The 27924-nt window shown below is 41.7% G+C and overlaps 1 protein-coding gene and 1 long non-coding RNA gene across 3 annotated transcripts in view; one reads left to right on the top strand and one right to left on the bottom strand.

Annotated features, from left to right (window-relative positions):
* Positions 1-27924, bottom strand: part of SULF2 (sulfatase 2) — a gene marked incomplete at its 3' end in the record, with an annotated part of 286332 nt that overhangs the window by 200458 nt on the left and 57950 nt on the right. The window contains exon 3 of the mRNA XM_081196120.1: positions 7019-7135. The remainder of the gene's footprint in view (positions 1-7018; positions 7136-27924) is intronic.
* On the top strand, positions 1085-27402 carry LOC308588393. 2 transcript variants are annotated; one of them, XR_014008700.1, is made up of 3 exons: positions 1085-1691; positions 18415-18542; positions 27296-27402. It is a non-coding gene; the product is annotated as an uncharacterized lncRNA (long non-coding RNA). The 2 variants fall into 2 exon arrangements; XR_014008701.1 differs by lacking the exons at positions 18415-18542; positions 27296-27402 and adding exons at positions 3411-3484; positions 6201-6532.

The following is a 27924-nucleotide window of genomic DNA, read 5'->3' as shown; positions in this document are numbered from 1 at the left end:
CAAGACTAAAAGTGGGTCCAATGGTCAAGAGGGTGGTTTCTGCACGTGCTGTAGAAGGAAGTGAGGGGCAGATGGGGCTGGTCAACCTGGGAAGGCAGTCCACCTAGGACAGGCTTCCTCAACCTTGGCCCTCCAGATGTTTTTGGCCTACAACTCCCATGATCCCTAGCTAGCAGGACCAGTGGTCAGGGATGCTGGGAATTGTAGTCTCAAAACATCTGGAGGGCCAAGGTTGAGGAAGCCTGACCTAGGAGATACAAAACTCTGATCCTAAACCTCCACTGCTTTGTGGTTATACTCACTTGTGAGAAATGCTCACCCCAAGGAAAAATCCATTATCTGCTACCATGAGGGATATCTTCGGGAGAAGAGAAGGCTGAGGAGCAAACCCTACACAAATCCTAAGTCAGTTAGTTGGAGACTTTTTTCCTCCTTGCAGCAGCTCTTGCAGCCAAGCTAGTGCCAAGTATTGCTCTGCTTTCCTTTGGACCACATCAGCGAGGCTGAGAGGGGAGGTGGTCTTGTTGTCTGGGCAGCCCAGGATCTCCATACACACTGCCCAGGCTTGCACCCCAGAGAGGTCACTTCATTGCTGCTAGTGCAGCAAAAGCAATGAGGAAGGCAGTAGTTACTGGTCTCTGCAGCCACAGCAGGCACTGCGACTCTTCTGTGGTCTGACTTCACCCCAGGAGGCATACTCGATTGTCTCTTGAGACAGGCAGATGCAAACAAAAGACCTCATATTTTTATGAGAACACAATGGATTTTCAGTAAGTCAGGAAGGTCAAGGTTCCAGCAATTTCCTTTACCTATTCACAGACTCTGAATTGTCAAAAGGAAAAACACAACGTATGCTATGGTATGGGTGTGTGCTATATGGTCACAACCAGGAGAACTTTGTTCTTCAAGGGGACATATCTGAACTGCTGCATCTTAGTCATTCCTTAATGGATTTTTGCTTGGATTTTGCCAGTTTATATTAGTCACAACACAGGTATTCCATGTCAAACTTCCCCAAGATGGGTCCAATTATTTTTATTTCATAATAATAGAACACTTTTTGACCAGGCTTCTGCTTTAAACAAGATGGGGAGTGCTGGATATTAATCAGACCTATATCAAAGAAAGGAAGACCTGCAAGTACTACATATTCTTCAACCAGATTTGAACATTGCAGAAGAAGCAACGTTGTCCATAAGCAGGAGCTGATGCCACAGGTATAGGACACAGCAACTTTGAAAACCTGGAAGAAGGCAGCAGTAGCTTGTAATGTATGGTTTCCCCAATGTTTTTGATGAAGCAACCAGAAAAAAAGGACAAAGTCTGCAACAAAACCTTTTAAATAGAAATAATTTACCATAGCCTTCTCAGGGAGTGCAGTACATTCTTACATCCATGGAGTTAAAGCAACAGACAAGCAAAATTGTGGGATGATGCATGAGGTTTACAATTTTTTGGTACACTGCCATCTTATCTACAAGAACTGCAGCTGGTGCAGGACAAGGAATAAAGGGACCATCTCCCTAGAAGATTAATAGTTTGCTGCATGGAAGAACAAAGTGTAGATAAACATAAATAAACATGCATTGAACACCGGCTGCTGCGTATGAGCTAAAACATTCTGCCAAAGGGAAATAAAGAAAAGCTACTTTAACATTTAGAGCAGTGCAAGACAGCATGGATAGGCTCAGGTAAGCAGAGTTTACTGGCAAAAAAAATCCCCAGCATTAACACCTGAATACATTTTCTGACATGGTGTACTTTATTAAAGATGCTTTGCAGCCACTGAAATCCAATAGTTTAATTGCACTAGGAAGCTGATGAAGATAAAAATGTTAATTCTTAGGAGCATGCTTTATCAAAGGATGTAAAATGCAATCTGAAAGACACTGATGTATTAACATTCAAACAGCATCATTAATGTAATTAATTCTCGTTCTAAATCTCCTCTTTTGTTACTAAAGTCCTGTGAGATAAGCAGGGTTTATTTAAGTCTGTACACGTTCACACACACACACACACACACACACACACACACACACTTCTAAAGATAACAGAAAACAGATTTATACAGATGGGAAACCTTCAATTTCTAACCACTGTTCTTTGTTAACAAGTGTGGCATTGACTTCTGATTAAGCCAGAGTTTCTCCAAATAACTTGACTTGTTTCACTAATTTGAAATTCATTCTTTTTATAACACTTACCATTAAATATAAAAATTCTTATACACTTTACAATAAGAATTCAATTAAAAAAACTATGAACATCATCCAATTACCTCAAAAACTGGATAGAAATGCTACTGTACATCACAAATAAAACTGAGCAGTGTACAAAACTGGGAACGTGTTTCAGAGGGTGGATGCTAACACCAAGAAGACCTGTTACTGCTTTGTCACATGTGGTATTATGGAACGATCAGCAAGATTTCCTCAAAGATCATATGACTAGTCTGGACTGTACTGGAGAAGGTATCCTGGTCCCAAGTTGTTTAGGACTAAGTATCAATAAAATAATCTCAGACTTGACTTGGTAGCTAATAGGTGCCCAGCGCAGAATTTTTCACACTGATGTGATTATGCGCAAATCTGGTTGCCTCAGTAGCTGCATTTTATGCTGGTTGCAACTACCGAATCAGGCACAGGAGTGGAGCCAATGGCAGTGCATTAAAGTAATCTAATTGGGAGGTTACCAATGCATGAATCACCATGGCAAGACTATGCTGTCTAGGAATGATCCTAGTTGGCACACCAACACAAATTAATTATGGGCACCCCAAGACACTGACATCACTAGGGATTCTAACGACAGTTCATCTAGGATCACCCCCAAAGTATGCTACTTCAAATGCAGTGTGACCCCATCTAGAGCTGGTACACAATCTAATTCCCAGACTTGGGAATTAGCCATCCACAGGGGCTCCACCTTGTCAAGATTCAATCACAGTTTATTATCCTTCATCCAACCCATTGCAGTATCCAGGCACCAGTTTGGGAAAGGCAAAGCCTCTCCTGATTCAAATATTACAAAGAAACAAAGATGCATATCATCTGGATATTAGCTCACAAAACTGGATGTTCCCCACCCCTGATTTAAAGGTTTGAAGGTCATCACCAGCATATATATTCCTCTGTTTCTCATCCCTTGGTCACTCGCAACTGATTCCATCAATATGTTTGAGAGCACAGGAAGTAATATGGAAGTTCTGTACACAGTATGGATCTGTGCGGATCATTGACTCATGCAAATTACAAAGGAATACTATCATTAAGTGATGACAATGCACCTATGAACCAGCTTCAAAAGTACCCTTTTGAATTATGCACATTTCAGTAAATACAAATAAGAAATATGATGCAACTGAATTGGTGTAAAGCGTAACAAAATACTGGTGTCTATTTGATTAGTTTGCAGTGGATGCTTGATAGATGCACTTAAGATTTACCGAATGACTACTAGACTTTATAATTCTCGGGTGGAGGTAGGGGAATGCCTTTTAATCAGTCTGTAGTTAATTGGTTTTCATTGACTTCTTTTATCCAAGTTGCCTGGAATGATATATGCATGCAAAACTTTTAAAGCTCCAACAATCTTCTTTTGTTTTCCTGATATTTACAAGAATGCAAAAATGTGCCCTATTTAAATATTATTGCAATGCACAATGAAATTTGGTTAACTATACAGATTTATTCTTTCTGAATTTCAGCATAATTCTATAAGTATTAATACATAAGCATTTAAATATATATGCATGGTTATATGTATTTTTAATGTGTCAGTTACTTTAGGAAACCTGAAGTCTGTAGGCTTACATTATACATATAGTAATGTGTATAATAATACACATTATATGCAATAATTGTTCATATTTTTAGAAGTAGTAGTAGAAAACCCCAAACTCGTCACTTCCAATCTTCTAATTCCAAGATGGGAATTAGAAAGAAAAAAAATCAGTTTGGATGCATTCAACATTGAAATTATCAGAAAATTTTATCCATACTGCTTATTCAATCATGACTGGTTTGCACTCACCACCATTTCTAGAAGCTTGGTGTAACTCCTGATCATTAAAGGCCATTAATTTATGTCCCTATTGCCAACCATTGAGTGTCATGGTGTGCAACGGCCCAGGGCATTTCCAATAACCTACAAGTCTGTTATGCAAATATGTTATCATACTGTATTTTACACACTATGGAGAAAGTTTATTGAAACTTATAAGCAAACACCTCAATAAATGCAATCAATCGATCAAAATAATATAAAACAGCAAGATCATGAAATACCCATAAATCAGACTGGATAGTACAAGACAGAGGAGAAGATGGGTAGAATTTTAGGTATTGCAAAAAAGCTCAGGGATAGGGCAGGATGGAGTGCACAAGAAAGAAGTGAATGTGCTTATGGATGCATTTTTGTAGGCTTGTCTGTATGGGCACGGGCATGTTGAAAATGATAATAATGGATGGATGACTAACCTTTGCATAGGCACTACAACGAACACAGGTAACTAGGTTTGTGATGCTGCTGGAAAGAGGCAAGATGGGAATGCAGACTTGGTCAGGGCAATGAGTTAGGTCAGCACATCTGCTTGCGTTTCATGCTGTGCTACTGCTTGCTCTCCTGCTCAGTGTTCTACTCTAGAGGCAAAACTGCTCCAAAGCTCTTGGAGCTCCATAATACACACGAACAAGATTGGCAGCACCTCATTTCAAAACTCTGACTTCTATTACACGGGGGGGGGGGATGTTGACCTACAATAGTTTTATAGGTCTGAGGCATATGAAGCACCAAAATAGGACTTTGCACACGGCCTCCATTTCTTTTAATCCAGCTTTCTTTAATCATAGCTTCAAGGGCATACGGAGGTCTAAACAGACTTGATTTTGAAGCACAGATGAGCACCCTATTCCTTTTTGGCCTTGGAGTTAGAGAAGCACAAATTATGCAAGTACAAGTAGGATTGCAACTGACACAGCAACCCAAAAACACAATATCTATGATTATAAAAATAAAAAATGATGTAGATCATCCAAAGAGGATGTGTGTGAAGCTTTCGCTTTTTTCTAAAACACTGTACTAAACTTGACCTCTGTAAAAAAGAATAAGAGGTTGCACATCTTGTGCAAAAACCAAAAGGGGATCTGGCAGGCCATTTTATTTATTTATCCTTGCAGCATATTGGGAGCATCATTTTAGAACTCCAACACATGACAGGAAGCATCTGCCTGGCTGCCCAGATACAATACTCCTTAGGCAGAGGAAACAGGGATAGGATGCTGCCCTATACAAAGTCAAAGTGTTTGTCCATTTAGCTTGGCATTGTCTAGCTGACTGTAGCTCTCCAGGGTCTCAGGAAGATGGCATCTTTCACATCATCCTACTACTTCATCTCTATAACTGAATACATGAGGGACAGAAAATGGGATCTTTTGCTTCTGAAGCTTGTAATCTACCAGAGCTATAGTTCCTAATTAAGCTAAGTAGGCCAACAAGGTTCCACGTGGGTCTGCCTTTGAAGGTGGTTCAGAAACAGCAACATGTACACAGTGTGGCTGAACATAAGAAGAACCTGGTTCAGGCCAATGGCCCATCTACAATAGTCCAGCATCCTGTTCCCACAGTGAACAATCAGATGCTTTCTCAAGCGTCTAATATTAGGCTCAGCCAAGGAGCATGACTCATTTTTGGAGATGCTTTTTGTTACTGGAAGAAATGTACACTCTAGGCTAAATCCTGTTTAAGAGAAAAGCTGTACTTGGAACCGAGGCAAACATGAGAGATCTTCACTTGGTGCAGTGCCACATAAATGTTCATCTAATAAAGTGGAAAGAACACAATATGAAAACTATGTTTTAGAAAACTACGGTACATCCTCAATCCAGAAGGACTTTAGTGAGAGTAAGTCTAATTGGCACACTTATTAGTTTATGTCCGGGATCCAAGTGGTAGCTGATTCACACCACAATGAGTCATGGAATTACCGTAGAATTTTCTCTATTCGTGATCAAGGTCTGAGGTAAACTGAAGATGCCACGGACAGAACTAGCATTTCCAATTGAACATTCTTGTTATATGTCTTCCATACAGAAAACAGCCTCAGCCCAAGCTCTTTTCTTGCTATAAGTCTTCTAGGATTATTTGCCTTCACCCTCTGAAATAACATTAACTGGCACTCTTTTCATTGCTTTTACTAGGGTCAGCTGAAGATACATTAACACTGAAGATACATTAAAGTGAGAGGTCAGAGGGAACATACATGAAAGGTGACTACTGAAGCCAAGAAGCTAGGATGATACCGAGCAACAGAGCAAACTAGGTCATTTGACTTGTGACTTGTGTATTTGGATGCTAACTGTATTTGCTTAACAGTTCATTTCTTCAGAGAATGCAAAATCTGGCTCTTTAAGGCCATGAAACATGGTAACATAATTTGTATGTAAGTTAGATTCAATAAGAAATACTGCAAATGCAGTATTAAATACCAATTTACACATTTAACAAGCACCATTGGAAGCATTTGCATGCAGTAATAGATCACATTCTTAATAATAATAATAATAATAATAATAATAATAATAATAATAATAATAATAATAACAACAATAATATTTCTTATACCTTGCCCATCTGACTGGGTTGCCCCAGCCATTCTGGGTGGCTTCCAACAAGAATACAAACAAAACAAACAAATCAAATATTAACAGCTTCCTAAAACAGGGCTGCCTTTAGATGTCTACAAAAAATTATATAGTTGACTCTGTGACATCTCTTTGACATTGAAAAATGTGAGATTAGATCACATCTATTTTTTACTTGTTGACACACTCTTCAATTTTCATTCTTTAACTGATTCCATTTGTGTGTGCGTGCGTGTGTGCATGCAAGTAACATGAGGTACAGCAGGTAAAAAGCATTGCAAAAGCATCTTTATACAGATTTTGCCTTTTGTTTCCTATCACTCACAGTTCATGTAATCCTGCATTAAACATGAGCAACTCATTTAAAGACTTACCTTCAATTCATTCCTAAGAAAGTGAATAGTCTGTAATGGACATACAAGCAGGGAAAGGCAACAGATTTTTTCCAAGGTGCCTGAATAGGTATGGAAGCTGGATGAAAAGTGCAGAACCTGAATAAAGCAAGGAAGAGAGATTACATTTACACGTGCCTGAAAAGTTAGAGAGAAGTAATATCACTGGCATTTTCCCAATCTCTCTCTCCCTGCCTCTTCCATATTGCAGATTCACATCCCTTCTCAATGCATTAAATTTTTTGCTTAAAATGCAAATAGGGTGTGCATTTTAGAGAACGAAGACAGTGAGTTGCATATATATATATAAATGAATATAAATACATTCTAACACTCTCTCTCAAAAGTGGCCAACTAGATGCTTCTAGAATATCTCATGGAATAAGGCAATAAACCTGGCAATAATGCGATGGAGTAAAAAACAGAGGTTGTCTTCTATTTTACCTATTTATCTGTTTACTGAAGGCATCCAATATACATAATCTATCTATTAATTATGTAGTAGGTTCCTTTGTTTGTCCCAAACCTACCACCATATTGTACCGCTAGGCGCTTTTGCATTTGAAACAAAATAGAATAACCTCAATGGCGGACCTTGATGTCTCATACTTCAGTGGGGCCTGTGCGATGTCAAAATGTGGCACCCTCCCCCTACCTTTTGCCTTCCATTGGATGTCATAGCTGCAGTGCCCCAGAAGCTCTGCACCTGGTGCGACAACACCAGTTGCGCTCCCCTAGATCCAACTTTGATAACATCTCCACTATTCACTCTCTCCTTGCCATTGATAAGCTACTATCATCATGTTCCTCTTTAGGCTGAATGTTTTCTAATTTAAGAAACTCCAGCCTCTCGAACCTTCCTCCATATGGATAATGCTCCACCTCATTAGTCAATCTCTTTCATTTGAGTTGCAGAAGTAGGAAAGCCAAATGGATGTATTTTAGTTATCTGTACAAGCTTTCTGATTGTTTTCCATCTGTCTCCCTATGCCCCCTTTCAGATTATGATGAAATATACTTCATACTTAGGGTATCCTAATATTTCTGCTGAGCTATGTAGTTGCCAGAGCATAATTTCAATACAGCTTTTGAAAAACCAAAATGAAAAAGCAGGTATCATTAAAATGTCAAAATTGGCAGCAGGAAGGTCAGCACTTCTGTCTTGCAGATGAGCCCCATATTAATCCAGATAATCAGAGCAACACTGTGAGTCCTTCTAAGGGTAAAAACTGGCACTTGCCCACCTTGTCTCCATGGAAATGTAGTCTTGTTTAATATCTCTTTACAAAATGTAAAGAAGCTCTGAAATTTACAAAGGTAATCTTGTTTTATTTCATGCATATCACTGAGCATGCCCAGAGCTATGCTAGTCAGCTATAGCCACTCAGGAATCTTAAATATATTGCTGAGATTGCTTTCTTCTTTTCTGGTACCATTTTCCCAAAGAGTAAAAGAAGTGCAGTAGCCATTTATCTCTGCATATAAATCTCAAAAGATTTATTATATGAAGAGTCATTGCAAATTGCCTGTCGAAATTGCGTTCGTGATGAACAAGAACGACACTAAATTTTGCAGCTTGATTAAATCTCCCAGATAACATAGTAATGAATGCAAAACTCTGTCACTAAAATAAATGTGGGTGTTCTTCTCTCAAAAGTAATATGTATTTATTTAATTTGTTTATTTGAACCAGGGGTGGAGCGAATCAGTGATGATGTGCTTCAGTTCCTTTATGGGTACTAGACAGCTTCATACTGACACCATCTTGTAATGAAGATGCACTGTAATTGCCCAGCATTTGACGGATGTGCATAGGTATACTTGCTCTGCTGTGTGTGTGTGTGCCCAGGGGTGAAATATGGCCACACCACACCCCCTTAGTATCACCACTTACAGGGCCTGCTTCACACCCCAAATGTTTTTGCCTCACTGGAATGTGTTCTTGAATTCCTATGCCTCTTGTTTCTTTGCACAGAAACTAGCTTAGTGAACAAAGGTAAAATGTGCCTTCGTAGCTCTGCCCATTTACCTGAATTTGAACCTGACCTAGAGGATACCAACTTGGAAGTGACCCCATCCCAGGAGGCACTTTGCTGAGGGCCCCCTCAAACAGCCCTCACATACCTGGTTCACCACAAGCAAATGGAATTCCAGGTCAAAGATAAATAATATGATGCCAGAGGGGGCTGCTCAGTGATTATTGACTATGTATATTAGAAAGTACTATGCTCCGGTTAAAAAAAAAAAGGCAGCACCCATCCACCAGGAGAGACAATAACACATTCACAAACTGGAGGAAGGGAATGCAGGGCTAATGCAAATTTGCTAACAAATATACAGAAATTTCAGTGATAATACACAGAAATGTGGACCCCGCAACCAATTTCACTCAATTGAATTAAATATCAGACTATTACAAATGTCCTGCACTGCAGCTTGCCACATAGAATTACAGCGGTACCTTGGGTTAAGAACGTAATTTGTTCCGGAGGTCCGTTCTTAACCTGAAACTGTTCTTAACCTGAGGTACCACTTTAGCTAATGGGGCCTCCCGCTGCCGCCGCACGATTTCTGTTCTCATCCTGAAGCAAAGTTCTTAACCCGAGGTACTATTTCTGAGTTAGCAGATCCTGTAACCTGAGGCATCTGTAACCTGAGGTACCACTGTATCTTCCTCCCCCTGCACAATGTTCTGGGGTTTTTCCCAACCCCCTCCCCAAACCAATTTCAGGGGGTACATATGGGAAAGAAGAGGAGAAACCACATTTCTCCAGCAGAAGCCCTTTTTAGGTGAATCTCGCCCACTGATCTTTATTGATGAGATTCCAAGTATGTTTATATTGTTTTATGCATGTTTTAGAACATTCCTACAGATGCCTTCCTCAAGCAAGGGCCCTCCATGCAACTCATACTAGGGGTGGAGAAGCAGGAGAAGAAAATTGATTGTGCTTTCCCATCCCAACCTACATATTTAGTCTGTATGTAAATAAGGCTGAACTTGACAGATTTTTGCCATCCATGGTTAAGGTATCGTTCAGATTTATTATCTGTGAATCACCTTTCTGAGATTAAAAACCCAGTAGCAATTAATTTGTCATCTTCTGAAATATTTGGCAAGAAGCTACTCCTGTCTAACAAGCAGCCATGAAATTCATATTCAGAACCTCTCTCTGGGAAATTAATCCTCAGCAATAAATTGCCTTTACTATGGAGAACAATTATTACATTCATGCTCCATTTATGACATGTGGCCAAACTGATAACTCATCTATGATAATATTCTCTCTCTCACACACTAACGCACACCCCTGCCTTCATGGCCAAGAATGCTAGCCTCTTCACATTCTTGGGAGCTACTTATGATAGTGTTCTGGGGGCCAGAAGTACATTTATGGTTGCCTTAGAAGTTTCCAGACTCCATAATAAAGCTGTTTTTGTGTAGCGGTAAGAATTTCACAGTACTGTAGTGCACATCCTTAGGTATAGCATTAGCATTCGAATACACACATTTATATGTTATCTACACATTACATATAAAATGCAAGAGAGAGATGGGGCATTAAAGTGTGAAAATATATTCCTACAACTTAAATGCATCTTTCATTTCAAGCTATGGGTAAACATACTGGATTCAAATTTGACAGTCACTAGGGACCAGATAAAATCACTCTAGTGGCTAGATTTGGCATTTCAGTAGGTCATCTCTGAGCTAGTTTATTTCCTATTGTTGTTAAGTGTTGATAATTCTTACACATTTGCAAAATTTTGCAATTATACATAATAGTTTTGCATAATTATACAAATAATTTTGCTCAGTACAATTTCAAGAATGGCTTTCGAAATTTTTCTTCTTCAAACAAGTATTTTGGGTAAATACAGCAATATCAAAAGCTGTATCTATATCTATAGTATAACCCCCATTGTAAAAGATAGCAGTGCTTCTTTCCTCATGGAATGTCTTGTGTTGGAGAACAGCTGTTTTGTTTCAATTATTTATGATCACAACTCGGCATGCAGTACATCACTAGAAATGTTATTGTTTGGTTTTGCAAAGGCACACATGCCCTAGCAACAAGACATCTTTCTAACCCATCTGTTGCTAAATCTTTGATGAAAATGGAATGAAAACTTTTCATTTGCTGGCTGTTTGTCTACTTGGGCAAGAATTAGTTAAATTTTAAATGAAGAAGGGAAAGGAAGGTAACACTAAAAGAAACATTGCATTAAATTGGATCTTAAAACGTTTCCCCTTTGCATGCACGACTCACTCCATATGCAACATCAGAGGATATACATGCTAAGTAAAACAAACACACTATAGTTAAAATACAGCAACAATTAACTTGTTGAAAAGCACATTCAAATGGGAAGAAAAAAGGCGGCTACTTAGTTTCCATATCTTTCCTTTGATTTGTTTTACAATTTCTTTAGATACATGTTTGTGACCTTGTGTCCTGACAATACTGTGATTTTCCAGATCTAGGAGGCAGTTAATGTGAACCTCCGTTCTCTTGCACCACTGTGGCAGGCATATTAGACTTCATGTCATTGGAATAAATATTCTGTAGGCTACAAGCTTTAACAGATTAATTGGTGTAATTAAAATTGACTAAAGCTTTAATTGCCAATTTAAAAGGCATATCAGTTATTCAGGAAGTAGCCCTGTGGAATGGACTCTTTTTGTTCCCTAAAAGCACCTTTGCCTGAGCAATCTCAGATAAGGCAGCTTCTGTGTAATGCACAGTGACCAGTGAAAGGATACTTAGAGCAACGTGGTGAAGCCCTAACCACTGCCTCTCGCAAGATCTAACACAGCTGGGCGTAAACACATAAAAAGCTTAAGGCGGGATGCAGTGGCGTAGCGTGGGTTGTCAGCACCCGGGGCAAGGCAAGTAATTTGTGCCCCCTAACCCGTGGATTTTAGCACTGCGAGTGCGAGCGCCCCCCCCAGATGTTGCGCCTGGTGCGGCCGCCCCCCTGCACCCCCCACATTACACCACTGGCGGGATGCACAGAGAGAGGCAAGCAGTGGTATCAACAAATGCAGCACCAGCAGATAACTGAGGTTTAGCAGCAACCTTTCCACAACCTCAGAGGCAGCAAAGAAAGCAGAGAAAAGGCAGACAAGTTGGAGACAGCGAAACAGAGAAATGTGAGTGGAGAAACTACACAGTACTGGGCTCTGGAGCTACCCTGGGACGAGAAAGTGTCTATACAACTTTGGGTGGCTATTAGGATTCAATATGACCTAAACGGATTTGAGAACTGGACCAGAACCCACAGCTTGAATTTCAGTAAGGACAAATGTAAGGTAGGAATAATCTTGGGCAGGAATAATTAGATGAACAAATATAGGATGGGAGACACCTGCCTTGTCAGTAGTACATGTGGGAAGGACCACAAAGTTGAGTTAACATGAGCCCAGATGGATCAAACCAAAGACCTATCTAGCCCAGCTTACTGTCTCCCACAGGGGACCCACCATATGCCTAAGGGAAGCCCACAAGCAGTAGATGAGTGCAATAGAATTCTCTTGGTATCAGTAACATGGTACATCTGATCCTAGAACTTGTGTTCAGTTGCAGCCATTGGTAACCTTATCCTCCATGAATTTGTCTAATCTCCTTTTAAAGCTTAAATTGGTGGCCATCACCACATCTTGTTTAAGTGAATTCCATAATCCAACAATGTGCTGTGTGAAGCATTTCACACAGAGGTACCTTATCGGGTCTGCTGTGCAGGCTACATCATCATCACAGGTGCACAACAGGGCCTAAAGAAAAGAAAGTGTCCTATTTCCCTATATATGTGGGGGTTTGATATAACAGCAGCAGATGCACAGCTCTTACCCAACTATCACAGGACTCTAATGAAACTAAATTTGTAGCAACATGGTTAAAGTCTTTATTTACATTATAATGAAAAGTTAGAAGGATGATAATAGCTTACCGATGATTAAGGGACAAACACACAAGCTTTTCAAAGTGATCCCTTCAATGCCAAGTATAACACCACTGGGTAGAATTCTCAAAGAAAATAATAAGTTGTCATAATCTCTACTGCTTGGAACAATATTAGCAATTTAGTAAATCCAGGCAATGGAAGCTTGGGGCAATGACGGCTCCACACATCTCTCAATGCTGTAGAAGCCTGTCAGATGAATTATTCGGAAGGAACCACTTGCTTCCGACTCCACCTATTTAATAGGTATGGTAGCAATTTACGTGCTGTTTTTAACTTCTGTAGTTGTGCATAATAACTGAGAATTAGCTGACAGCTAGGTGATCAGGGAATGCAATTAACCCATTACTTCTCATGCTGCAGCTTGAATTATTTGCACTGCAAACCGAAATGGTAGCCTCAGTTTTTTAAAAAAAGCTTACACAGGTGGAGTCATTCTTGGGTCCTCACAAATCCTGGAGAAGCCTTTATTCATTTATTTCATAAAAGTTATACACTGCTTGATTGTAAAAATGAAAACAAAAAAACCTCAAAGTGGCTTACAAAAAGATAAAATAAGAAAAGACAATGTTAGGCTAACTGATTTTCAGATATTGTGAACTGTAAATATGTTACTTCAGATTGTTTTATTGTTCACTTTGCCCACTTTCTCTTCTTAATGACCTGTTTTGCTTGTTGGGAAAGAAAGTTTTGCAGTAGACACTGAAAAGACAACAAAGATGGAGCCTGTCTGATATTTAACGGGAGGGAATTCCGAAGCGTAGGTGCCACAACTCTAAGGACCCAATTTCTCTTTTGGGTAGACTTGACCTCAAGACAAGATAGAATCTGCACCTATCCATAGCAATGGAGTATTGGTGGGATATATCTAAAATGAAAAGTAAGCTTTTTTAAAAAAAGAATATGGGGTGGGAGTGGGACAAACCATGCAGAAATATCAATAAAGGAGTCAGTGTATGTTTGAAGGAGAGCACAGTAGAGACTGTGTTTTATATCCCGTGTTTTATATACTTGTGGGCATGTTTGACAGCAGCTCTGCTGCATTCAGCAAAGCTATGCTACTGTTGTTCTGCCAGGGATTTAGCGCAATTCCCTTCTTTGGTGCTGGACTTACCTGGAACAGGATATGGATTCCCTTTTACAGGCAAAACTGAAGTTGCAAAAATTGGATTGCTTTCTTCAACACCTAAGGCAGTGGCTTTATGAAAGTGATTGTTACCAACTCAGGTGAACGCTGCTCCGAAGCGGGGTGGGGGGGCGGGAGCACCTGCCCCAGCCGCCGGGCTTCGTAGCGCTGCTGCGAAGCCGGGCGGGGGGTGGGAACACCTGCCCCAGCCACCCCGCTTCGGAACGCTGCTCCGAAGCGGGGTGGGGGGGCGGGAGCACCTGCCCCAGCCGCCGGGCTTCGTAGCGCTGCTGCGAAGCCGGGCGGGGGGTGGGAACACCTGCCCCAGCCACCCCGCTTCGGAACGCTGCTCCGAAAGGGGGGGGCGGGAGCACCTGCCCCAGCCGCCGGGCTTCGTAGCGCTGCTGCGAAGCCGGGCGGGGGGTGGGAACACTTGCCCCAGCCACCCCGCTTCGGAACGCTGCTCCGAAGTGGGGTGGGGGGGCGGGAGCACCTGCCCCAGCCGCCGGGGTTCGTAGCGCTGCTGCGAAGCCGGGCGGGGGGGGGGGTGGGAACACCTTCTGAAGGTGGGCGGGGGGCGAAAGTCTTTGTCCCCCCCTGCCTGCCTTCCCAGGGGCTTTTAAATCGCCCCGGACAGCGGAGAAGTCCTCCGCTGTCCGGGGCGATTTTAAAATGCCGCCCGCCAGCATTTTAAGATCGCCCCGGACAGCGGAGAAGTCCTCCGCTGTCCCAGGGTTTTTTAAAATGCTGGGGGTGGGAAGAAAAGCCCTTGCCCCCCCCCCAGCCTTCAGAAGAGGTCCGGGGACAGACTGTCCCCGGACCTGGTCTGAAGGCGGTTTCCCTAGGAACGCATTAATTGATTTTCAATGCATTCCTATGGGAAACCGTGCATCGCAAGACGAAAAAACCGCAAGACGAAGAGACTTGCGGAACGAATTAATTTCGTCTTGCGAGGCACCACTGTATTTAATTGAATTTTTATATATTTATATTTTATATTGAATATATATTTAATTGAATTTATATACTGCCCTGTACCCAGGGGTCTCAGGGCAGTTCACAGAATAAAATCAAGATATAAAACCACAAAATACATAATAAAAATATAAGCAATAACCCAATAGCCCCCCACCAAAAAAACCACATTTTAAAATGACATAGGAGATGTAAATCAGATCAACTCAAGGCCTGGTTAAAATGGAATGTTTTTGCCTGGCACCTAAAGGTGTATAATTAAAACAAGCAAGTTCAACTGATAGCATAAAAGCAGTGACATAAAAAAAATAATCCTTAAAAGTAGCAGCAAAACTATTTCTAGCATAATTAACCATAGCATAAAAGAGGGCTCACATGTGTCTTATTAAATGCTCTTTCTAAAAAGAAGGTCTTCACCATACAACGAAAGGTGATTAAGAGCAGGATGACCCTCCCTTTTGGAGGGAGTTCTGAAGGTGAGGCACAATCACCAAGAAGGTCCTGTCTGAAGACATGACAAGACAGAGGAACTGCATTAATGAAATACCTAAGAGGACCTCAGTTGATGACCACAGCAGTCAGGAGAAGACAGATCTGGACACTATACTTTTGTTGATGCAGTCGAGAAGAGCATTAGCTTTTTTCTTTTTCTTTTTGCTGCTGCTGCATCACACTGTTGATTCATGTTATGCTTGTGGTCTACTAAGACCCCTAGATCCTTCCCACATGTACTACTGGCAAGCCAGGTGTCCCCCAATCTTATATATGTGCAGCTGGTTCTTACAGCCTAAGTGCAGAACCTTACATTTGTCCCTACTGAAATCCATTTAATTAGTTTGGGCACAGTTCTCCAATCTGTTTAGGTAATTTTGAATCCTGGTTCTGTCTTCAGCAGCACTGGCTACTCCTCCCAGTTTGGTGTCATCTGCAAATCTGATGAGCATCAAATGTAAACACTTAATCTGAGTGTTTGCTTTGTAGAATTTGTAGAACAATAATTTAATAGAACAATAATTTGTAGAACAATAATTTAGGAACTAAATTTGTAAAGCAAAACACCATTGTGTATAATATAAACACCTGGGTTGTGTTAAACTACAAGTAGGCCAGTAGAGCAGATGAACAACTTCTCATAAAAGCATTCCATTAAAAGGATGCATAGGTTTTACAACTCAGAGCCACCCCGCCATCCCTCAGTGCATCAAAGGAATGCAATGATATTATAGAATGTACCATGTCTCTATAATTTTCCATTGGCCCACAAAAAAAGTTAACACACCTTCTATTAATCATGCCTAATCATGCACATTAATAGCAGTAGCACATAAAACTAACCTGTAATTTGGCAACATGTTTTGCTCTCTTTAAAATTAGTGCAGAAGGGAAAACATTATATATAGCAATTAGTTGACAAAGTATGTCTGCAGCGCTTAAGTGCCAGGTGTGTTAAATCAAATGGCCTGGGGGCAAAAATACTGTTTTTAACAAAGATAATGCTTAAATGAATCAAACTACCATTATTCCATTATGTGACAAAAACCATCAATTAGCCCATCCATTAAATCCTTAAGTTAGCTCATGCAAGATTGATCAAGGAACTAGGGTTTTACAGTGTTTAATTTACAATAGATGGATATATTTAGTCAGACTGTTGGGAGATCCATCACTGGGCATTCTTCCCGCACTTAAGAATATAACAGAAGAAGACCCCTACTGGAACAGGTCAGTGTCCCAAATTCTTCAGCATCCTGTTCTCACAGTGGCTCATGGGAAGCATGCAAGCAGGGCTTGAACACAATAGCATTCCCTCCTTCTGTTGTTTCCAGCAACAGGTATTCAGAAGCATGCTACCTCCTCTGTTACCTGGTTATGCACAAAGATTAGACGCTGGTTGACAGGGCTGGAAAATAATTCTACCCAGTCATGACTGGCCTCAGGGATGTGGAGTTTTTGCAATATGTGGCTTGTAATCTGCTTGTATTTTGTTACCGTATTTTTCGCCCTATAGGACGCACTTTCCCCCCTGCAAAAATGAAGGGGAAATGTGTGTGCGTCCTATGGGGCGAATGCAGGCTTTCGTTGAAGCCTGGAGAGCGAGAGGGGTCAGGGCGCAGATGCTGAAGGTACTAGGCAAGATCCATAGCAGGCATATGTGGGTGGGGAGGCTTCTCTGTTCCCATGGATAATCCACTTAATGGCCATTGGGGTGCTGCTACAAGGTCTCAGCCTAGTGCACAGGCTGATATGTGCCCCCCACCCCCAAATACACCTTCTGCTGACAGGATTCATTTGGTGAATACTGCCCTCCATGTTGGTTTTGACTGTGGTTTGGGAAAATAATTTAAGGTGCAGAGAGAGAATTCCTCAGCTGTTACACACAGAAGCATATTGTATCACAGATAGAACACTCTGTGTTGCAAATAAGGTTACTCTCCATTAAGGCACAAAACATCAAATTATAAGGGGTGGCAGAAAAAGATGGTACCTTTTATCATATGTGGTGGGAATGTAAGAAAGTGAAAGGCTTCTGGGATATGATATACAGTGGTACCTCAGGTTAAGAACTTAATTCGTTCTGGAGGTCTGTTCTTAACCTGAAACTGTTCTTAACCTGAAGCACCACTTTAGCTAATGGGGCCTCCTGCGCTGCTGCTGCACGATTTCTGTTCTCATCCTGAAGCAAAGTTCTTAACCCGAGGTAATATTTCTGGGTTATTGGAGTCTGTAACCTGAAGCGTATGTAACCTGAAACGTATGTAACCCGAGGTACCACTGTATAATGAGATTAAGAAAATGTTGAAATATACATAGGTTAAAAAACCCAGAAGCATTTCTACTGGGAACTGTAGGTACAGAAATTAACAGACAATATATTAAGCTTTTCCTATACGCAACAACGGCAGCAAGAATTTTATTAGCACAGAAGTGGAAACAAGAGGAATTACCGAGAAAAACCACTGCAGATAAGAATAAGAATGTATGATGTTTTCATGTTTTTGATTTTAAAGCAATGGTTAAATAGTGAAAATGCAGAAATTTGAAATGAAAGCTAGAAAATCATAAGGAAGGTTTGAAGGAAGTCAGGGCCCTAAAAAGCCAAAATGTATAATATAAGAGGAGATATTGCAATGGAAAGTATTATTGTAAAACTAATAAAAATGATATGAAAAAAATAAGGGGTGGCAATCATATAAGGTTATTGTATGTCCGGAACAACTTGAGCTTTAGAACTTGACAGCATGCCATTAGGTTTCTGAGTCCTAACATTGTTATGAATGAGTCTTTCTAACCTCACCCATTTTACTTTTGAAAGCAGATTAACAGAGAGCTGCATCAGCATATATTGAAAGACAGACAGAAAGGCAGACCACAGAAGCCAAATCTTGTCTACATGGCCTCTTGGATTCTTGGCAGAGTCAACAATGCCGTCATCAAGAACATCAGGTATGCATTTGTGTATTCATTTAAAACAATGCAGATATTAGTGTGTTGAGACCTTCCTTGTCACCATAACAGCTTGTTATAAGAAGATACGGTACATGATGGCTGCATACAGAATTAGGAAATGAAACACCTTCAAGCCTTTTAAATGCCTAAGAAAAGTTTACATCCAAAACAGGAGCATTCATTCCTAAGGCACAGTCATGGTGACTGATGGTGTCTTCTATCCTCCCCACAGGCAAAAGAAAGCATCTTTGTAAGCTTTCAATCACTTTGATGGAGAGCAATTGTATATACTACGCCTTTTAATTAGCATATGACTGCAAGGAATGTAATATTAGGCAATATATCTTTGTTACAAGCCAAAAAATACCCATTAATTAGGGCCTCCAGGGTTTCTTTGTGGAACTCTTGCATTTCTTTAAGAAAACAACAACAGTGACAGAACTTTATCCACCATGTGCAGATCATTTACTAAAACAGGTTGTGTAGAATAAACAGATAATGTAGAATAAAAGCTAAGCACTAGAAGGACAGCAACAGATGTGGAATAAATAAACAATCAGAATTGTAAAGTTATGAGGTCTGTATGCAAATTATGATGCAATAATATGACGGATCAGTAAAAGGATTTTGTCCAGTTTTCACCTGTATAAGTAGGCAGATTATTATTTTTAAAATGTGTGTGTATACGCTTCTCACCTACAGTATGAAATAGAGCGTAGCAACAGATTAAGCGCTCTTGCAATTTTGCTTGTTTCTAAGGGTGCTTCTGACCAACCTGTTCATTGAGCATTCATTCATTTTTGTTTGCAGAGTGGTTAGATCATGTTGCATCAGAGTAAGTATTATCCCACACTATTCTGCGCATTTCCCCATCACTTTCATTATCACAAAGAAGTCTGATCTTTTGGAGAAGCGTGTTTGTTGTGCAAGACATCCCACTCAACCATAATTGCTCAATCTGAATTTACTGGCATGTGATTAAATCCCACCCCCAAATAACAACTGCCTGGAAGTGCCGTAAGAAGCAACTACACACACACACACACACACACACACACACACACACACACGGATGCCAAAGCATTTTGATGCATCAGCATTCCATATGATAAACTAAATATGTCCTTAAAGTTTATTTTAAAAACAAGGTTTGTTTTATTACCCACAGGGTGCTTTTGAACGTGGCTTCCCATTAGTAACACTACATTTGAAATGATGACAGGTTTCCCCTGTGAGGTGTGGAAAGATTGCTTAACAACTTTTGAACCATACCTAGTACAGAAACACACACACACACACACACACACACACACACACCCCTTCTTCCTTGACAGCTACCTTAAAATTCCTTCAGCGAATATGTCTAGTTACCGGATGTTATGTACAGGCTGATTACATTTGGTTTTTGACTATAGCTTCAGCTAAAAATTAACATGTTTGTACAAGCAGGTTGCGGGCTATACCCCAAGGGAAAAACACACGGAGATAAACATACATGGAGGCACTGTCAACAACTACCTGTTGGCGATTTTGGAATGGCTGCCCCATAGGACAATGGGCATTTGGGAATTCTTTGGGGAGGCAGAAATACCTTTTTCATTTTCTCTGCCCCTCCACCTTTTTTGGGGGGGTGGAGTGGGAAACTGTGTTGTGAATAGGGATTCCATATGCATAGGCTTCAAAAGGATATATGAGCAGGGAGCCCACTGCCAACCCACAAAACCTGGGGCCCTTGCGGGGGCCTCTTTCTTCTTGCTGTCATTGTCCTGAGTAAAGGAGGAGTGACAACAGCAAAAAAGGGAGGAGTGCCTTCCACTTGTTTCACCTCTTCCCTCCCAGTGGTGATGGTGTGGGTTGGGTCCAGATGAAGAAGGCAAGCAACTGGGCGGTAGCAACACCATGAGAAAGGAGTTGGGTCCACTGAAAACACCTTGCTCAATGGACCACTAAAGCCTGGAGCCAGTACTGGACATGGGAGGGAAAGGGTTGTAGTCCATATCTGGGAAAAGGCTCTTCATCCAAGGATGAAGGCCATACGGATGCACACTGCCTCCATGTGGAAAAATAGCCAAAAAGTTAGAAATTCTGAGAGTGTGGGGAAGCCACGACAACAAAACCTTACCTTTGATATACCCAATTCTTACATAATGCTGTCCATGACACAGAAGGTCAAACAAGAAAGGGGGGGGGGACCGAGAGAAGGGAAGGGGGGGGAGAGAGAGATGATTTGATTTTTTTTTGTAATCAGATTCTTAAAATATCTGTATGGATCTTCCAGGAAAGACTCTGTAGGCAAGATCTCTTTCATGCGTATGAAGACAACGTATTTAGAAATATTAAAAGTGTAAAGGTTCCCATCACTTCATTACATTAATTGTTAATTATACACATACGCAGGCAAGATGCACAGCACAGAGGACCACAGTGGAAATATCAGCCAGAGGGAATATTTTAGTCAATTCTAATTAACAACCTGCCCACCAGCCTATTAAGTGCCAAGCTAAAAGCCTTGCATTCAATATGAGGATGTGGGGTGAGATGATACTAAAGCAGGGGTCTGCAACCTTTAAGACAAAAAGAGCCACTTGGACCCGTTTCCGAAGAAAAAAAACTGGGAGCCGCAAAACCATTGCGACATTTAAAACAAATATACCACTGCATATATTGTTTCTTACCTTAATGTCCAATCTGACAGCGGGCAGGAAGGTGGCGTTGGGACGGTGCGTGACTAACACACACACCGCCCCCATGCGACATCACAGCCAGTACAGCACCCGCCACAGTGGGGAGTGTCGGGGTGCACAATGCGCCTCCTCCCCTTGCTAGTATCCGCCCCGGAGCCGCGGCAAAGGTGTAAAAGAGCCACATGCGGCTCCGGAGCCACGGGTTGCAGACCCCTGTACTAAAGCATGGAATTTGGTGTCATCAATATCAGCAGGTCATTCACCATATCTTTATCCTCCTCCTCTTCACTGGAACTAGGATTTGGAATCTTATTTATTAAAATGTATGTACCACTTGATTGAAAACAACAACAACCTCAAAGCATTTCACAACAACAACCTCAAAGCATTCACGGTTGGAGGATGGATGGCGGCTAACAGATTGAGGTTGAATCCTGACAAGACAGAAGTACTGTTTTTGGGGGACAGGAGGCGGGCAGGTGTGGAGGATTCCCTGGTCCTGAATGGGGTAACTGTGCCCCTGAAGGACCAGGTGCGCAGCCTGGGAGTCATTTTGGACTCACAGCTGTCCATGGAGGCGCAGGTCAAATCTGTGTCCAGGGCAGCTGTTTACCAGCTCCATCTGGTGCGTAGGCTGAGACCCTATCTGCCTGCGGACTGTCTCGCCAGAGTGGTGCATGCTCTGGTTATCTCCCGCTTGGACTACTGCAATGCACTCTACGTGGGGCTACCTTTGAAGGTGACTCGGAAACTACAACTAATCCAGAATGCGGCAGCTAGACTGGTGACTGGGAGCGGCCGCCGAGACCATATAACACCGGTCTTGAAAGACCTGCATTGGCTCCCAGTACGTTTCCGAGCACAATTCAAAGTGTTGGTGCTGACCTTTAAAGCCCTAAACGGCCTCGGTCCAGTATACCTGAAGGAGCGTCTCCACCCCCATCATTCTGCCCGGACGCTGAGGTCCAGCGCCGAGGGCCTTCTGGCGGTTCCCTCATTGCGAGAAGCAAAGCTACAGGGAACCAGGCAGAGGGCCTTCTCGGTAGTGGCGCCCGCCCTGTGGAACGCCCTTCCAGCAGATGTCAAAGTGATAAACAACTATCTGACATTCAGGAGACATCTTAAGGCAGCCCTGTTCAGGGAAGTTTTTAACGTGTGATATTTTATTGTATTTTTGGTTTTTATGGAAGCCGCCCAGAGTGGCTGGGGAGGCCCAGCCAGATGGGCGGGGTATAAATAATAAATTATTATTATTATTATTATTATCACTAAAGGAACAACAGAATTATTGGTAGAAACAGTTAAAAACAACCATTCAAGAATAATCAAAATCAATGATAAGGTCAAGCATTTAAGCTCTGGGTAGCAAAACACAGACAGATTTTTTACAAATTTGTGTGTGTGTCAAATTCCAGAGGAGCCATCCTGTTAGGCTGCAATGAATTGTAATGGATAGCTTTGAAGTCACTTCAGTGCCAGGTGGGAAAAAAATCACCCCACCATCCCCCTCCCCAGTCCTGTCTTGTATTTTGCCAGAACAAAGGTGGCAACCCTAACTAGCAAAGTCCTTGCTCTGCCTGCCACTAACAGAACAGGGTAGGTGAATCCAGCCCATGATCTTTCAGATCAAACCCTCTGTACACCAAGCCTTAAAATTTTTATTCAGTTTTTACCATGCTATTCTGCCGAACAACATCTCCAAAATGACTCACAAAACCCAAATAAAAGCACCTACACAGAACAAAACAATAATGGAGCAATATGCATATGCATAAACATTAGTAAGGGGAACAGCAAACACAGATGCTTCTAAAGCACTTTATGAAATGAATGGAAGAAGAGGTCACCATAAACTACCTGCAGTAAAGCCACTGATATCTAATGCCATCAATAAAACTATTGATCAAATCTAGGCTGCTATTCTAAAGTCATCCAAAGGCTGGCTGAAAGCTCTTAGGACAGGCATAGGCAAACTCGGCCCTCCAGATGTTTCGGGACTACAACTCCCATCATCCCTAGCTAACAGGACCAGTGGTCAGGGATGATGTGAGTTGTAGTCCCAAAACATCTGGAGGGCTTAGTTTGCCTATGCTTGTCTTAGGATGTGGCTGCTCCACCAGCTCCACATACACCCACAGAGGATCTTCAAGTATGCTTGCTGAAAGCTCTACAGCTCTAGGTGTATACTACTGGTGGTGTGCATTGTTGGTGAATGGCAGAAGGCTCCTTGCACCCCCAATATGCCCCGCAAAAGTGCAAAACACTGCAGCTGGTGTTGTGATTTCTCCTCCTGCTGATGTCAATGGAAGGAGAAATGGGAGGGGAGGAATATGGAGACAAAACAAATGAAAAAGCCATTCCCATACCTTCCGCCATGGCTGGAGCAAGTTAGTAGGACATAGAAAATGACAAGGTCTCTTCTCAATGTCTCCCCCCCCCCCCGCAGCCTTTCACCTTAGGACTCCTCAGTCACAATATAGACATAGCCAAGTGTTCTTTTCCAATCTAATTTTGCAAATTCTAAGCACTGTCTGACTCTCAGAATCCACTTTCATGAAGGTGTGAAATGTGCTCATTTTATAGTAACTTTATTTTATAAAACCCAAACAACATAGCATTAGTGTTCCTGGCCATTTCTCTATCTTGCCTCTCCCAGAGGCCAAGTTACCCCTGCCCCCTGACAATGAATTTAGTCAACTGAAAAAGTAATTATATCAGGAGGCTTCCCTTTCTTTTCTCATCTCTTGCAATCCCTGCAAATGAGCATCTTACGCTGCGAAGCATGAGATTTGTCATAAATTAGCCACAATGTTATCAATGGTCATAAAATAACCTAATTTTTAAAAAGTCAGGACCATTATGTGCCTTGCTAACTTCTCCTACAATCATGAATTTCTAGACAATGGGAAGTCTACAATAAAATGAAAGAGGTATTTGCATTTCTCATTCTACTGGCATTAATCTTAATATTACATGCCTTCAATGCATTTTCCTGGGTAATGAATGAACTCTAATATTTTACACACACACACACACACACACACACACACACACACACTCACACTGTTCTGGATAACTCCCCCATGAAAGGATGGCTTGGTTTGGATGATCCTCAAAACCACATTGGTAACAAACCTTGTGTCTGCCCCCTCCATCTCTCATCGTGTATTATCTGTTTCATAGAATCATAGAATCATAGAGTTGGAAGAGACCACAAGGGCCATCGAGTCCAACCCCCTGCCAAGCAGGAAACACCATCAGAGCACTCCTGACATATGGATGTCAAGCCTCTGCTTAAAGACCTCCAAAGAAGGAGACTCCACCACACTCCTTGGCAGCAAATTCCACTGTCAAACAGCTCTTACTTTCAGGAAGTTCTTCCTAATGTTTAGGTGGAATCTTCTTTCTTGTAGTTTGGATCCATTGCTCCGTGTCCGCTTCTCTGGAGCAGCAGGAAACAACCTTTCTCCCTCCTCTATGTGACATCCTTTTATATATTTGAACATGGCTATCATATCACCCCTTAACCTCCTCTTCTCCAGGCTAAACATGCCCAGCTCCCTTAGCCGTTCCTCATAAGGCATCGTTTCCAGGCCTTTGACCATTTTGGTTGCCCTCCTCTGGACACGTTCCAGTTTGTCAGTGTCCTTCTTGAACTGTGGTGCCCAGAACTGGACACAGTACTCCAGGTGAGGTCTGACCAGAGCAGAATACAGTGGCACTATTACTTCCCTTGATCTAGATGCTATACTCCTATTGATGCAGCCCAGAATTGCATTGGCTTTTTTAGCTGCCGCGTCACACTGTTGGCTCATGTCAAGTTTGTGGTCAACCAACAAACCTTGTGCCTGCCCCCTCCATCTCTCATCGTGTAATATCTGTTTCTTTCTCATTAAACTGGATTGGGCTTCAAACTAGAACTGAAAACTCATTTCAGACTGTGGAGAGTGCGGAGGGTTTGGAGAATTGTCTGAAACATTTTTTTTCATTTTGGATGCTGTATTATCTTTGTAGTCAAATAATTTGTAAATCAGCTCAGAGGAGAAGTTCAAATAACATTTCAACGTGGAAGGTGACCTCAAGTCTGGAGCTCCCAGGAAAAAATGCTGATGTACAGGCATATATGAGTGCATGGGAAGTCAAATATGTGCATTATTGATAAATGGACTGTGGATATGATTACATGTAGGATTGTGTGAAGGGGCATTGTCTGTATGTATCTGGTTTTGTGACAGAGCCACTGGATGTTATTGTGGACATGTTATGCAAGATACAAATTTTTTGCACTAGGGACCATTTCTGCCTTCTCAGCTTGATTACTCAACACTTGAGAACTTGTGGTAGAGTGCCTAGACTGACTAAAATGAGAAACAATGAGGTGATATAAAGCTTCTGCCTGTGAAGTGAGTTGGCACAACTTGATGCTTAAGTAATGAAGTGAGGATGAGATTAAATCTGGATTACTTGACTATCCCAGTTTTCAACAAGCTGGTGCCCTTCAGATGTTTTGGACTACAACTCCCATCAGCCATAGTCAGCATGGATGGAAGTTGTGGCCCAAAATATCTGGAAGATACCAGGTTGCATAAGTCTGGACAATCCTCTCTGTTTAAAAGAGGATTTTATTATGGCATTGCACTGGTTGTATTCTGCTGCTTTACTGTTACAGATAGGTAGCCGTGTTGGTCTGCCATAGTCAAAATAAAAAAATCCCTTCCAGTAGCACCTTAAAGACCAACTAAGTTAGTTCTTGGTATGAGCTTTCGTGTGCATGCACACTTCTTCAGATACACGCTGCTTTACTGTAAGTTTTGTTTGTTTTAATTCTGTAAACTGCCTAGATTACTTTGAGCATAGGGCAGCTAATAAACATATAACAAAGCCATACACCATTTACTTATTGCAGATACATGAGCACTAACTAAACACGTATAAGGTATAACAACTAATTGAGCAGAAAGACGTGCAACCATGTATTGTGTCATGTCTTGTTTAAGTGCACAAACATACTGCACCTCTCTGTGTCACGTTCTCTAGACTCACTTAGCCACCATCTAAGTCGTCCTCCCATTGTCTCACCTCAGAACAGGAATATGTGGCTGACGCTCACCATCCCTTCCTTGCCGATGCTGGAGACACAATATGTCAAGCCCTGTAAATGGACTAATTACCCTTTCCTGTGACTAACAAATGGCTCCCTTTGCCTCAAGCTGATAAATCTTTGCCTCACATAGTGTCTGTAAAACTTTGGCAACTCAATGAGCCACCAGCCAAATAAATCATTCAGAAGGAATGAGTTACTTAAGCCATAAGTGACCTGAAACAGCTGGTACATTCTCAAAATGCTCACACCCTGCTCTAGGCAGCAAAACATTTTGCTTGTGGAACCATTGGTCCTCCATCCATAACAGGAATGAAGGGGGAAAGGTTAGGAAGAGGACACGAGGATAGCGAACTAGCAGGAATCATTTATTTCCTCAAAAGGCCACAGCACTCAAAAGGCCCAGAAACAGTACCTCGGGTTAAGAACTTTGTTTCAGGATGAGAACAAAAATCGTGCTCCGGCAGCGTGGCAGCAGCAGGAGGCCCCATTAGCTAAAATGGTGCTTCAGGTTAAGAACAGTTTCAGGTTAAGAACTGACCTCCGGGATGAATTAAGTACTTAACCCGAGCATAGCTGTCAACCTTTCCTTTTTTTGCGGGAAATTCCCTTATTCCAGCGCCGTTTCCCGCTGCTTACCACTTCTATCCCGGATTGTTAGATATCCCGTAGACTGTCCCCAGGACAGGTGAGGCTGCTGATCCCTTATTTTCAAATCTGAAAGTTAACAGCTATGAACCCAAGTCACCACTGTAGCTACAGTAATGTTATGGGATCCCTACCCTCATACCTCTAAGCATGCCTGGTCCCAAATCTGCCCCAGAGAGTTGGGGGACCCCAGAACAGGTCAGGGGGATGCAGAGGGAGGAGAGGGATAGAATGCTCCATTGCACAAGCAGAAACCCTGATGCTAACAGGACATTCAGTTTAACCCTATGTTGCATACCACCCTTTGTGATGAATAGGACCAGATGCTACTTGCCAAAGGAAATCATCAGGAGCACTTGCAAATTCTGTGATCTCGTTCCCAGCTTCCATTCTCAGATGCCTGCACTTCCACAGGGGAGAGGAAGACATCATCAGCACAACAGATCGCTTTTCTGTATCGCACCCATTATGTCCTTGTGTAAATCTGCTTATGCACGCAATGAACAGATTGCTGTCAGTGTAAATATAGTTCTCATGCTTTATTTAGAAGTAAATTCATATAGCAATAAATGACTAAACATTTCTTATGGACTTTATATTATCATTCCCAATAAATTGTAAAATGGCTATGCTCTGGGTGGTCTGGAGTGTCAGAGAAGGAGAAAGCACAAGGGAGTTCCTGTATACCAGTGGAAACCCCCCCCCCATATACAGGGAAAGTATGTTTACATTAAACCTGACTCAAAATTACTTCAAGACCAAGAACTGTGTGTACCTACTGTATATCCTTCAACCTGTCACAGAACCCTGGCAGTAGATGGTAGTGCACTGGCTTAGCTAGGCATGAGCAAATATGTCAACTGTGGTTTCTCTCCATCTTTGGAACTTACTTTGAGTAAACATGCATAGGATCAGGTTTTAATTTTCTAACTTTTCAAAATAAATG

Source organism: Podarcis bocagei (genome assembly GCF_964188305.1).
Source record: "Podarcis bocagei genome assembly, chromosome: 5".
NCBI classification, from domain to species: Eukaryota; Metazoa; Chordata; class Lepidosauria; order Squamata; family Lacertidae; genus Podarcis; species Podarcis bocagei.
This window is presented reverse-complemented; position numbering and strand designations above follow the sequence as displayed.